Raw genomic sequence first — 13096 nt, forward strand, 5'->3', positions numbered from 1 at the left:
TAAAATGTTCACCTGCTGCCTAATATATCCACCCACTAACAGGTGCTGTGATGAAGAGATGATCAGTGTTATTCACTTCACCTGTCAGTGCTCAAAATGTTATGCCTGATTGGTGTATAGTGTCCATCTATCTATTGTGCATAAGGCCAAAAGAGCTTTTGTGTTAATGTATCTTGTTTTTTCTTTTTAGATATTTTTGCATATGCTACACCTTAAACAATATTAGAAACAAATATGCAAGATTGCATCAGGTGTTTTGGTTGCTCTATTGCCTGTATCGTCGAATGCGCTTTCTTCAGTAACATACCCTTTACTTATTAGCTTCACAAACACATCACCGATTAGATAAATTACACCAGGAGCGTCTGGCACCTCAAGTACAAAACTAATGTTCCCTGCCGCGGCGGTGCATTAGTGCCGAGCCGAGTCTCGCGGCTGATGTCAGGCCCAGACAAGCCCGGTGAGTTCGACTTCCTTCAGCTCGACACTCCGTTTCCCCGCTAGCGCTCAATAGTGTGCTTGTGTTAACGGGCGGATGCGCCTCTCGCTTTGATGAAGATGTCACTGTCACTCGCGATGTGAAGTGTGCAATTTATGCCCCTTGGCTGTCTGTAATTCCACCCTCTCTAAGAGTGACGGGGGTATTTAATGCAAATGAGAAGGAAACACACCGGTCAGAGACAAATAAAGAGGAGGAGCTTTTATCCACAGCCGTGTCACGTACTTGTCATTCCAGTATTTACACTTCAAAAAAATTGGTAACCACACTGCTGTCTGTTAATCTTTTGAAGAGCGTATTGACTTTTTGCCACACGGCAGACACTTCCTGAATGACTTAATTACGAATCAATAATAATGAATTATTTGAGAGGAAAAAAAGCAGTATAACACGAAAGAGGTGTTCTGTAGCTCTGTTCAGGTCTTTATTCCAGCTTAACGCAATCTACAGACCGGCTGTTTTCATGTACACCGGTATTATCTTTTCTTTTCTGTGCATTTTGTCTTGAACCCCTGGCAGTGTAATTTCATCTAATTAAAGATAAGGTGGTGCATGAGCTATTTCTCCTTTCCCCTCGCAAAATGATAAGCTAGTGCTGCAGATAACCTGAGGAATTATTGTGTACCACTCCACATGACTGTGCAAAGGAAAAAAAAAAAAAATGAAAGAGGACTTACAGTCTTGGCCTGGAGGGTGCAACTCAGAAGAAATGAATCCTTTAATAAATCACTGCCTACAATTACCAATTACCAACACTAAGTAAACACCAAAAGAAACAAAAGATCTAATATGCATGATCTGTAAATAATGTGCGGTAATTTTCTTAATACTAGGGCTGGGAACCAAAAACTATATATATATATATATATATATATATATATATATATATTTTTTTTTTTTTTTTTTTTTTTTTAAATGCCAGAAATTACTTTAAACATGTTTGGTTCTTTTAGATGCATTCTTGTACATGTGAAGTAAACTGCGATTCCCGAACTAAATGACTACATGAGTCTGTTCTTTGTAGTGAATCAAATATATACAGTGTGATCAGGAAACACTGATGCCTGAATGGATGACTACGAGTCAATTCTTTTTAGTGAATCAAAAAACACGAACTTTGAATTCCAATTCCCAAGCGAATCACTGTACGAGTGTTTCTTTTAATTGCATCAGACATATACAGCATGATCAGTAAACTCTGATTCTCAAACTAATGAGTCAGATCTTTTTAGTGAATCAAACATACACTGCCCTCCAAAAGTTTTGAAACACCCCTGGCAAAGTGTGGTTTTGTTTGGTGCAAATACATTACAGTAACTTGACATTATCATTGAAGACAAGCAATAATCATTTTCATTTTGATTACATAATAATGGAAATATATGCATGTCAAAGTCAGAAATGCCCCTTTGCCAGCTGTGATGCTGGTTACTGGATTAAACTTGGTCCAGGTTTGTAGAAGATGTTTGGGTCAGCACACCTTAATAGCTTCAACAATTGATTGCCAATTAAGTTTAGAATACAATGAACCAATCAGAACCCAGTTTAGGTCAGATAGCTGCTAATGCTGGATATTTTGATGAATCGAAAATTTACGTTTTTTAAACTGTTTATGTAATAAAATATGTTTTCGTAGTTTGTGTTGTCCCTTATCAGTGCAAAATTATCACAAATTAAAAAGGATTCATGCCATTATTGTCCTAAATCCCACTTTTCTAGGGCGTTTCCAAACTTTTAGTGGGCAGTGTATAAAGCACTCAGATTCTCAATCGATTGACTAGCTTTATGAACCAGTCCTTTTTAGTGAATCAAACATATACAGCGCGATCGGTGAACTCTGATTCCCAAGCGAATCGCTATATAAGTGGTTCCTTTTAGTGAAACAAACATATAAAGTGCAATAAGTGAACTCCAATTACTGGACAAAAGACTATGTGAATCAGTTTGGCTCTTTTTAGTGAATCAAACCTATATAGTGTGATCAATTAACTCTGATTCCCAGACGAATGAGTATATGAGTCGATTCTTTTTTGTTAATAAAAAAACCATATAAATCAAAAGGAGAAGTTTCTCAATCAATCTGAGCCACTGACTGAACCTCAAGACATTAATTTCATCATGTCCGACCCAACGAACCAAGAACCTGTTGTACTTAAGATGGATAAATCACTCTAGTAGTTACTGGCTAGTTGTCTGTAAGACATGAAACAGAATAAAGGAATTCATGAAATGTGTTATCGCATTTTTCTTGTTCTTTCTCGTTTTACATTTATTATTGAAATGATTCCAGCTTTTGCCAACAAGACTACTGTTTCCCAATATTTCTTCCTCAAACTCAAAAGAGTTTGTTAAATTACATACGATTCCCATCCCTATTTAATAGATTTAACATGCACATTTCATCAGTTATCCCTCCTCTCGCCATCAAGTCGTCATTTGATAGGCTTGTCATCAAAACAGACGTTTGTTAGGGGGAGGTGGAGATCTTGGGGAACAGACAGCTGGTGATTAAACCACATTACGATTTTCATGGTTCACGATGCCGTGTAATTATAAATATGATCCATGTCCCTCGATGGTAATTGATGCCTCTTGGCCGACTTCTGGCCCTCTAATGAGCTGCGGCTTTCTGGGTGTTGCAGCAGGTTTTCTTGCTGTCGTTTCTTGTCATTTCAAAAATAAACAAAAATGAACAGTGGGGTGAGGAGATAACAGACCCGGACGAGGCAAATCCCTTATTCATAACTGCTGGAAACAGCAAGTGTGAGACTAACGCTTCACAAACATATAAAAATGTCATAATGTGTTGGATTTAAAATGTAAAGATCAGCAGCGTTCCAGATCTAAACGGTCGAATCCGCCTACGCGCTGTGACTGGACCTGAAAGCACATAATCAACTGAGTGATATCCATCAAGGAGTCCATTCATTAATTTTCATAATAACGCGTGCCTGAATTAGCCTGCGGGACCGGCTAATTAGTTCTCTATCAGTATCTGAACACAAATGAACCATGGGATGGTTTTTAAACTGGCGGTGGAGAGCTTCTCGTTGGGGAAATTGAGCGCCTTCGGCGTATGGCACCGGCACCTGTCAATCTTTCCTGAGCTTCCCGGTGGACTGCGGTGACATCATTGCTTAGCAACCGAACCGCCGTGGAGTTTGGGATGTGAGGGAGACGCTGATGCTAAATTAGAACGTGCTTTCCTTTAGCGCATGCATAATACATGATGCAAAGGGGTGAATTATTGAGGAGGTGGTAACGAGCTGCGTTTCAAAGGTAAAGAGGGTGAGAACTCGCGTTCAGAAGCACAAGGCATTTGGGTGGCTTCTCTGACTCAGGGTCTCTGGAACACAAAAATAGAGAAAGCTGACTGAAGACAACGTGCAAAACTGGCAAATTTGATGCTAGGATGTTCTGGGTGGTTGCATGGGTGTTGCTATACGGTTGCTAAGGTGTTCTGAGTGTTTTGCACGTGGCTACATGGTCTCTAAAGTGTTCTGGGTGGCTGCCTGGTTGCTAAGGTCTTCTAAATGGTTGCTAGGGCTTTGCTCTGTGATTGTTTTGGTGAACACTAAAGTGGTTAGATGTTAAGCTGTTTTAACACTTGTTATATGGCTGCTAAGGTGCTCTGGGTGGTTGCTAGGGCCTGCTAGCTGGTTGCTAAGGTGTTCTGAATGGTTGCTAGGGCTTTGCTCTGTGATTGTTTTGGTGAACACTAAAGTGGTTAGATGTTAAGCTGTTTTAACACTTGTTATATGGCTGCTAAGGTACTCTGGGTGGTTGCTAGGGCCTGCTAGCTGGTTGCTAAGGTGTTCTAGGGTGGTTCTGTATGGTTGGTTGGGTGTTCTGGGTGGTTGCTAAGATGTTCTGAGTGTTTTTTTCACATTGCTATGCAAACTCTAAGGTTTTCTGGGTGGCTGACTGGTTGCTAAGACGTTCTGAATGGTTGCTAGGGCATTGCTATGTGGTTGTTTGGGTGGACAATGAGTGGACGCTTAGATGTTCTGGATGTGTTTTGCACCTTGCTATACAGTTGCTAAGGTGTTTTGGGGGGCTGCCTCTTTGCTAATGAGTTCTGAATGGTTGCTAGGGTGTTGCTACAGTATATGATTGGTTGGGTATGTGATTAGGTGGATGGATGCTAAGCTGTTCAGAGATTGTTATATGGTTGCTAAGGTGCTCTGGGTGGTTGCTGCGGCCTTGTTAGTTGGTTGCCAAGGTGTTCTGGGTGTTTTTAACACATTACAATATGGTTGCTAAGGTATTCTGGGTGGTTTCCTGGAAGTTGCTAATGGTTGCTAAGGTATTCTGGGTGGTTTCCTGGAAGTTGCTAATGGTTGCTAAGGTTTTCTGAGGAAGTTCTATATGGTTGTTAGGTGTCCTGGGTTTACAAAATGCTATTTGGTTGCTAAGGTGTTCTGGGTGATTGCTAGACCCTTGCTAGGTGGTTACTATGGTGTTCTGGATGGCTGCCTCATTGCTAAAGAGTTCTGAATGGTTACTAGGGTGTTGCTATGCCATTGATGGGGTGAATGCTAAGGCATTCTGAGTATTCATTGCATGTTGCACACGGTTGTTCTGGATGGCTAAGGAGTTGCTAAGGAGGTTCTGGGTGGCTAAGGAGTTCCTAAGGAGTTCTGAATGGTTGCTAGGGCATTGCTATTCAGTTTGGTGGATATTAAAGTGGATGGATGTTAAGGTGTTCTGACTGGTTTTGCACATTGCTATATACTTGTTAATGTGTTTTGGGTTATTGCTAGAACCTTGTTAGGAGGTTGCAATGGTGGCAGTGGGTGCCTGATTGCTAAGGTGTTCTGAATGGTTGCTTGGGTGTTGTTATGCGGTTAATTTGGGTGGACACTAAAGTGGATGGATGCTTAGGTGTTCTGGGTGTGCTTTACACCTCGCTAAACAGTTGCTAAGGTGTTCTGGTGGCCACTAAAGTGGATATGCTATATGTCTGCGAAGGTGTTCTGGGTGGTTGCTAGAGCCTTGCTAAGAGGAGGCCACTGTGTTCCAAATGGCTGCCTGATTGCTAAGTTGTTCTGAATTGGTGCTAGGGTGTTGCTATGTTGTTATTTTGGTCGGATGCCAAAGTGGATGGAAGAGTGGATTGCGACGGTGTTCTGGGTGGTTGCTAGAGCCTTGCTAGGAGGTTACCATGCTGTTCTAAGTGGCTGCCTCTTTGCTAAGGAGTTCTGAATGGTTGCTAGGGCGTTGCTATGCAGTTAGTTTGGTGGCCACTAAAGTGGATATGCTTTTGTCTGATAAGGTGTTCTGGGTGGTTGCTAAGGCCTTGCTAATAGGAGGCCATGGTGTTCTAAACGGCTGCCTGAAGTTGTTCTGAATGGTTGCTAAGGTGTTGCTAAGTTGTTATTTTGGTGGATGCCAAAGTGGATGCCCCCCCCCTTTTTTGCATGTTGCTATGTGGTTGCTAAGCAGTTTTGAGTGGTTCCTAAGGTGCTCTGTGTGGTGCCACGGATTTAGTACAAACAACAAATAGAAACTGTAATGAATAAATTACATACATGCCCCAACTTGCCCCAGTCTGATGTTTATGAAAGCATACTGTGTGGTTTTATTGTGTTTACTCAAAACTCCTGGTCTCCTCTTGAACACGTCATCAGCAGTGCTAAAGTAACACAAACCATAATGATAGCAGATGGATTTTAAACACACGGTTCAGAGAAATGAGCCCAATAGAGTCAATCACCGAACCAACGGGTGTAAACGGTTATTTTTCTCTTCTAGAATGCCTCAATTAAAGAAACGGTTCACATGGAGTTCAGGTTCTCTCTAGGGGTCCCGGAGCTTGTTTAGGCCAGGGGCCAAATAACATCCGTAACGCCAACGGAGCCCAGAGGGACGGATATAAACTAGCTATAATCCACAAGCAAATCATTAAAACCTAGATAAAACACATCTAATTGTGTGCTTTAATTCGAGGACAGCTTTCACTTTACACCATCTGATGTATTCAGATATTTCAGAGAAACGCAACTGAACATGAAAAATAAAGCAGGTCAAGATGATAAAACTGCTTCTGAGAATGACAGCCGGTTGATTAAAGAAAGAAACAAGGAAAAGAAGTGCTTTGAAACCTCATAATGATGGTCTGGTTGTATTTTCAGACTTAGAAATTCGTTTCACTCAAGCAGCTCTATAATACCAAAAGTCATTCATTAGCGCGAAGTACGTTGACCAGCTGGTGTGTTTTTGACCAATTAGGATCCAATTACAATCACAAGAACCTGAAAGGAATCACAACAGGGCCACGTTTAGTACAACACAACATTTAATGCTCCATCTTTGAAGCTTTCACATGGAGAACTCAAAGCTGGATTCAAAATGAAGCTACTTTCTTCCACTATACACCTCCCAGAATGAAATAAAAATGAGTTATTTGAGAATAAACTGCTGTCTTTGTTGGCGCTTCATTGTGTTGTCTGTGTTTTGTGCCGTTGAAACGCTCATAATTGTGTTTTTCTTTGCTTTGGGCCTCTTCACTTCAGATTCTGCACTGTTTAATTCAACAGCTCTCAATATAACACAATGCAGACTAGGTTTCGTCTCCATAAAAGATGGGATTTTACACTGGAGAGTTGTGTTATTGAAATAGATAACAATAAAAGTACAGTGCAAATATAATTCTGCTCAGTTTAACGTTAGCGTGGCCGCGCATCTGTGCCGTAGCACATCTGGCAATCACGTCCCGTGTCAATAAAACTCTGTGCTCACTGGAACGACACCCGCAGCGATGTTAATTATTCCTCATTTCAGTATCTCCAGGAAAAAAAGCAAGAGAATAAAAGTTTTAATTAAAATCTCTCTCACTCCTCCATTAGCATCACCTCCCTGCTGACAAAAAAAGGTGGTTAGCTGTGGTCTTAGCCTAGCTGCTCTGTATTTTTATCATTTAAGAGGGATTTGAGGTGCTGGTCGAGTTGGGACAACTAACTACCTGACCAGTTAATCTCCAATCTCCAATAAAATAACTTGTGAACTGCATGATATTTACAGAAACATTACAAGTGCTTCAAAAGTGCAAAAATATAGAGTATGTGAACATTTTTGACACTTGACTATTGAAGGTAATGTTAAGGCATAGATTTGACATATTCTTCTTTGCACATCTTTCTAGATCATCCAGTGTCCTCTCTTATGCACTCTCCTCTTTAGCTCGCCCCACAGGTTTTCGATTGGGTTGAGGTCTGGGAACTGAGATGGCCATGGAAGGACCTTGAGTTTGTGACTGCTGAACCATTTTTGTGTAGATGTTGCCACATGTTTTGGATCATTATCCTGCTGAAAGACCCAATGACGACCCATCTTCAGCTTTCTGGCAGAGGCCATCAGGTTTTTATTTAAAATGTCCTGGTAGTTCAAAGCGTTCATAATGCCATGCACCCTAACAAGGTTCCCAGGGCCTTTGGAAGAGAAACAGACCCACAGCATTACAGATCCTCCACCATATACTTCACGGTGGGCATGAGGTGCTTTTCGCTCATCTTTTGGTTTACGCCAGACCCACTTAGAGTGTTCATAGCCAAAAAGCTCAATCTTAGTCTCATCTGACCAAAGCACACAATCCCAGTTGAAGTCCCAGTACCGCTTAGCAAACTCCAGACGTTTACGTTTGTGTTAGTGAGAAAAGGCTTTTTCCTTGCATGCCTCCCAAACAGCTTGTTGGCATGTAGAGAGCGTCTGATGGTTGTTTTGGAGACTTTGTGACCCCAAGATGCCACTCTTTGATGCAATTCTGTGACAGTGAGCTTTTTTACTTCTCTTACCATCCTCTTCACTGTGCGTTGTGGCAAGATAAACTTGGGACCTCTTCCAGCCTTGTTTGTCACTGTTCCAGTTGTTTTAAACTTCTTCTCTGACTGTAGATACGGGCAAGTTAAGGCGAGTGGCTATTTTCTTGTAGCCATTGCCAGACTTATGAAGGTGGACACACATCTGCCTTACTTGAATGGTGTGTTCTCTTGTCTTTGCCTTGTGGACAAATGGGTAAGAGAATTAGGCCTCTGTGTCACGTCATATTGCAGTGCTTCCCACAGGTTTGAAATATACTTGCGGTGGTAGCCGGGCGAAAAATCCTCCTATTACCCACGGCACAAAAATGTGACAAACAAATAATGTGTGATTTTTAACAGTATTTTTATTTACTGAAATTAATTTTAATTACATAGCATATTACATTTAATTACATACTAATATTATGCATTATTATGCATTGTAAATTATGCAAAATTACAGCATTTAAATGGTTCACATTTTCCTATGTTCTCCTTGTTGTCATATAGTGTCTCTCTCAGTGAATGGGACACAGATTTTACTAGTAAAATTTATAAAATGAATAATATGTGTCAAATAATGTTTTTAGTCTTTTCTTCCTGTGGGGGAGACTACAATAATTTACTATGAATTAAATGGAAATCAAATTAAATGCAATTTATTGTGTAACCAAAATACCAATAATGCCCAAAAGAAAAAGAAAAAACTTAGCGTGCGACTTTTAATTATAAACAAGCCCGAAATACACAGGTACTCTTATTTTGAAATGTCTGTACTATTGCAGGCTGATCCTTCAGATTCTTACAATCGTCTAAAACATTTTATATAAAGGCCATAAAGTAGACTTTGTAATAATTCATCAACTTGAGTTCATTAGCAATCGCTTGGCATAAATCTGCGCTTTTCATTGATTGAGAATCACTTTGAAGCAGACTGAAGCGCTGTTGTGCGAGCCTGTAGAACTCGCAACAGCGCCCCCTTGTGACTTTGCAGAATGCAGCGCCTGTGGGAATGTCAGCGGGAGTAAACAGTTCTGACGCACACATAACGAGCAGGTACAAAACGACTAGTTTATCGATCGCGGATATAAAAGTATAAGAGGATAAAAATAATAAAAGCAAAAATGTGTCTCCAAATATACTTGGGCGGCCGTTATTATACGTGGGCGGCCCGCCCAAGTAAAGTCACTGTATTTATACCCCAGGGAAACAGGAAGTCATGAATTACTAATAAAAAGTTCCTAGATACCCTGACCAACTTTAGCAACTACAGAAAAATATATTAAAAAAAAAATGTTCAGAGGAATTGTTAGGGGTGCCAATAATTGTGGGACACACGATTTCAAGTTTTTTTTTTCTAAATGTGTGATTTTTTTTTTTTTTAACCACCAAAGTAATGTACTTAAACGAAAGGATGGATTTTTCTCTTTTTTTTTTTGCATTTGGGTTCTATGTTGTTTAAAAAAAAAAAGGAGAATTTTTAGAAGTCCACGACCACATCTTAAACACACATATATATATATCAAGCATAACATTATGACCACCTTCCTAATATTGTGTTGGTCCCCCTTTTGCTGCCAAAACAGCCCTGACCCCTCATGGATTGGACTTGTATGTTCAGCACATCCCACAGATGATCGATTTCATTGAGATCTGGGGAATTTGGAGGCCAAGTCAACACCTCAAAACACACATACATAAATGTATATACAGTATGTACATATGCATACACACACATCTCATGAGTGACATGTTGCCCCGCCCTTACGCCACTAAACAAGTCATCATTATTCTGATTTGAGATTAGGACACACTTGATGGGAATGGATAAATCATTTACAATAAACACTGCAATGTTCCATAAAAATGATTTCATCCGTTTCTTGACCTGAGTTTGGAAACGGCGTCTCCTTGGCAAACGCTTCCAGTCAGATTCAGGCTGGTGAACGGCTCAACGAGGCCTTCAGCCGCTCCGTTCCTCTTCCTCATCCACAGTCCTCGTCTCCAGTCTCATAACAACACCTTTCCATGTCCGTGATCTGACTCTCTCCGCTGGCCGGATGATAGAAAGGTCCAATATTGCAAACGACCTCGCTCATAACGCTCGACGGCCCGCTGGAGAGCTCTGCGGAAATCCCCGCTGCCGCCTGTCTGTGTGTTTTTGTTTTATTGTTGTTATTTTGTAGTAATTCACCACACCGCAGACACCCGAGAAATCCTATTAGAGGTGAGGAGAAAACAATAATGTTTTGTCGCGAGGATCCGGAGCTGCTGCTGCTGCTGCTTATTTGGTTTGTGTTGATGTGAGAAAGTACGGAATAAAAGTCCTATCAGGGTGACATTATCACACGCTTCGGGACATTTCAGGCGCTTAATGCTGCTATTAATGGAGAATATACGCCGCCGCTGCCTTTGTTCCTACACAATAATGCTAATACGGCAAAATAAATCATATGAAGTTCATTTAGAGAGCCGTCTTTTCCTGCTCTGTGCTTGTCACTGTACGTCTTCTCAAACCACTGCAATTTGTCTATTAAAGACTAATCAGATTACGGCAGGTTTTGTCTATCAAAAGGCTGCTAATTGCTGAACGCAGAGTGATTCAGCAGAAGCTGCTTTGATGCGCGTCTTTTCTTCAATTAAGTATTTTAAGAGGCGCGTCGTCAAAGACAGGAGCAGGATTTCTCAATTTAGCGTAATTACACACTAGCTCAAAAATGAGATGATTAAATGTGAATTTCAGGCACATGAAACATTATAGACAAGCATGTGTTTGGGGAATATATGAAAAGAGAAAAGTTTTTATTTTGAATGGTCTTTATGTGTCCAAACTCAGTCCTGGAGAGCCTCTGTCCTGTTTAGATCCAGCCCCAATTAAACACACCTGAATCAGCTAATCAAGCTCTAATTAGTCATACTAGACACTTCCAGACAGGTGTGTGGAGGCGAGCTGGAGCTAAACTCTGCAGGACAGTGACCCTCCAGGACCGGGTTTGGACTGTACTACTATGTCTAAAAAAATATAAAATTATATATTATCAATGGTCAAATTATATATTTATTATAATAAACTAATAGATTATATACATATATAAAATGTAAAAAAATAATTTCACATCTTATAATATTAAATAAAAATAGTAATACTAATTATGTATTTTATGTAATAAATAAATAAATAATATAATATGTATAATTAATATAATTATATAATAATTAATATAATAACAACTACTATATATAATTTATTATAATCTATGCAATTAGATTTATTTAATTTTATACATTTTATTTATAATTATGTTATATCATATATATCATCATGATATACCATCAAATAGAAATTGTAATATTGATAATGAATTATTAAAACGTATATTTAATATAATAAGCGCACACACACACACACACACACACACACACACACACACACACACACACACACATAATATGTAAACAAACTTTTATGTTATGCGATTAATAAAAACACCAACAATAATATTATTAATTATTATTATTAAAATGTTATAGTATTATAATTAAAAGGATTAATTTAACTGGACTATTAAACAAATAACCAACTATTATTATTATTATTATTATTATTATTATTATTATTAGCCTATTAATTTTACTGATTAAAGAAAAATGACAAGATAATAATAATAATAATTTGTGTTTACATATGTGTGTATGTGTGTGCCTGTGTATATGTACACACACACACACATAAATATATATACACACACATATAATATGTAAACGCAAACTTATGTTATGCTGTTAATAAAACAACAACAACATTAATATTAATAATAATTATTAAAATGTTACGGTATTATTATTAAAATTATTCGTTTAACTGGAGTATTAAACAAAAAACCTATTATTATTATTATTATTATTATTATTATTTTTAATAATCCAATTTGAATTCATTTAAATCAATTATTATTATTATTATTATTATTATTATTAATAATCCAATTTGAATTCATTTAAATCAATTATTATTATTATTATTATTATTATTATTATTAATCCAATTTGAATCCATTTAATAATCCATTATTATTATTATTATTATTATTAATGATAATCCTATTTGAATCCATTTAATAATCCATTATTATTATTATTATTATTATTATTATTATTATTATTAATGATAATCCAATTTGAATCCATTTAATAATCCATTATTATTATTATTATCATTATTATTAATTTTACTGATTAAAGAAAAATAACAAGATAATAATAATAATAATAATAATAATAATAATTTGTGTTTACATATGTGTGTATGTGTGTGCCTGTGTATATGTACACACACACACACACACACACACACACACACACACACACACACACACATAAATATATATACACACACATATAATATGTAAACGCAAACTTTTGTTATGCGATTAATAAAACAACAACAACATTAATATTAATAATAATTATTAAAATGTTACGGTATTATTATTAAAATTATTAGTTTAACTGGAGTATTAAACAAAAAACTATTATTATTATTATTATTATTATTATTATTATTTTTAATATTCCAATTTGAATCCATTTAATAATCAATTATTATTATTATTATTATTATTATTATTTTAATAATCCAATTTGAATCCATTTAAATCAATTATTATTATTATTATTATTAATAATAATAATCCAATTTGAATCCATTTAATAATCAATTATTATTATTATTATTATTATTTTTAATAATACAATTTGAATCCATTTAATAGTCAATTATTATTATTATTATTTTAAT

Source organism: Megalobrama amblycephala, linkage group LG2, assembly GCF_018812025.1.
Source record: "Megalobrama amblycephala isolate DHTTF-2021 linkage group LG2, ASM1881202v1, whole genome shotgun sequence".
NCBI classification, from domain to species: Eukaryota; Metazoa; Chordata; class Actinopteri; order Cypriniformes; family Xenocyprididae; genus Megalobrama; species Megalobrama amblycephala.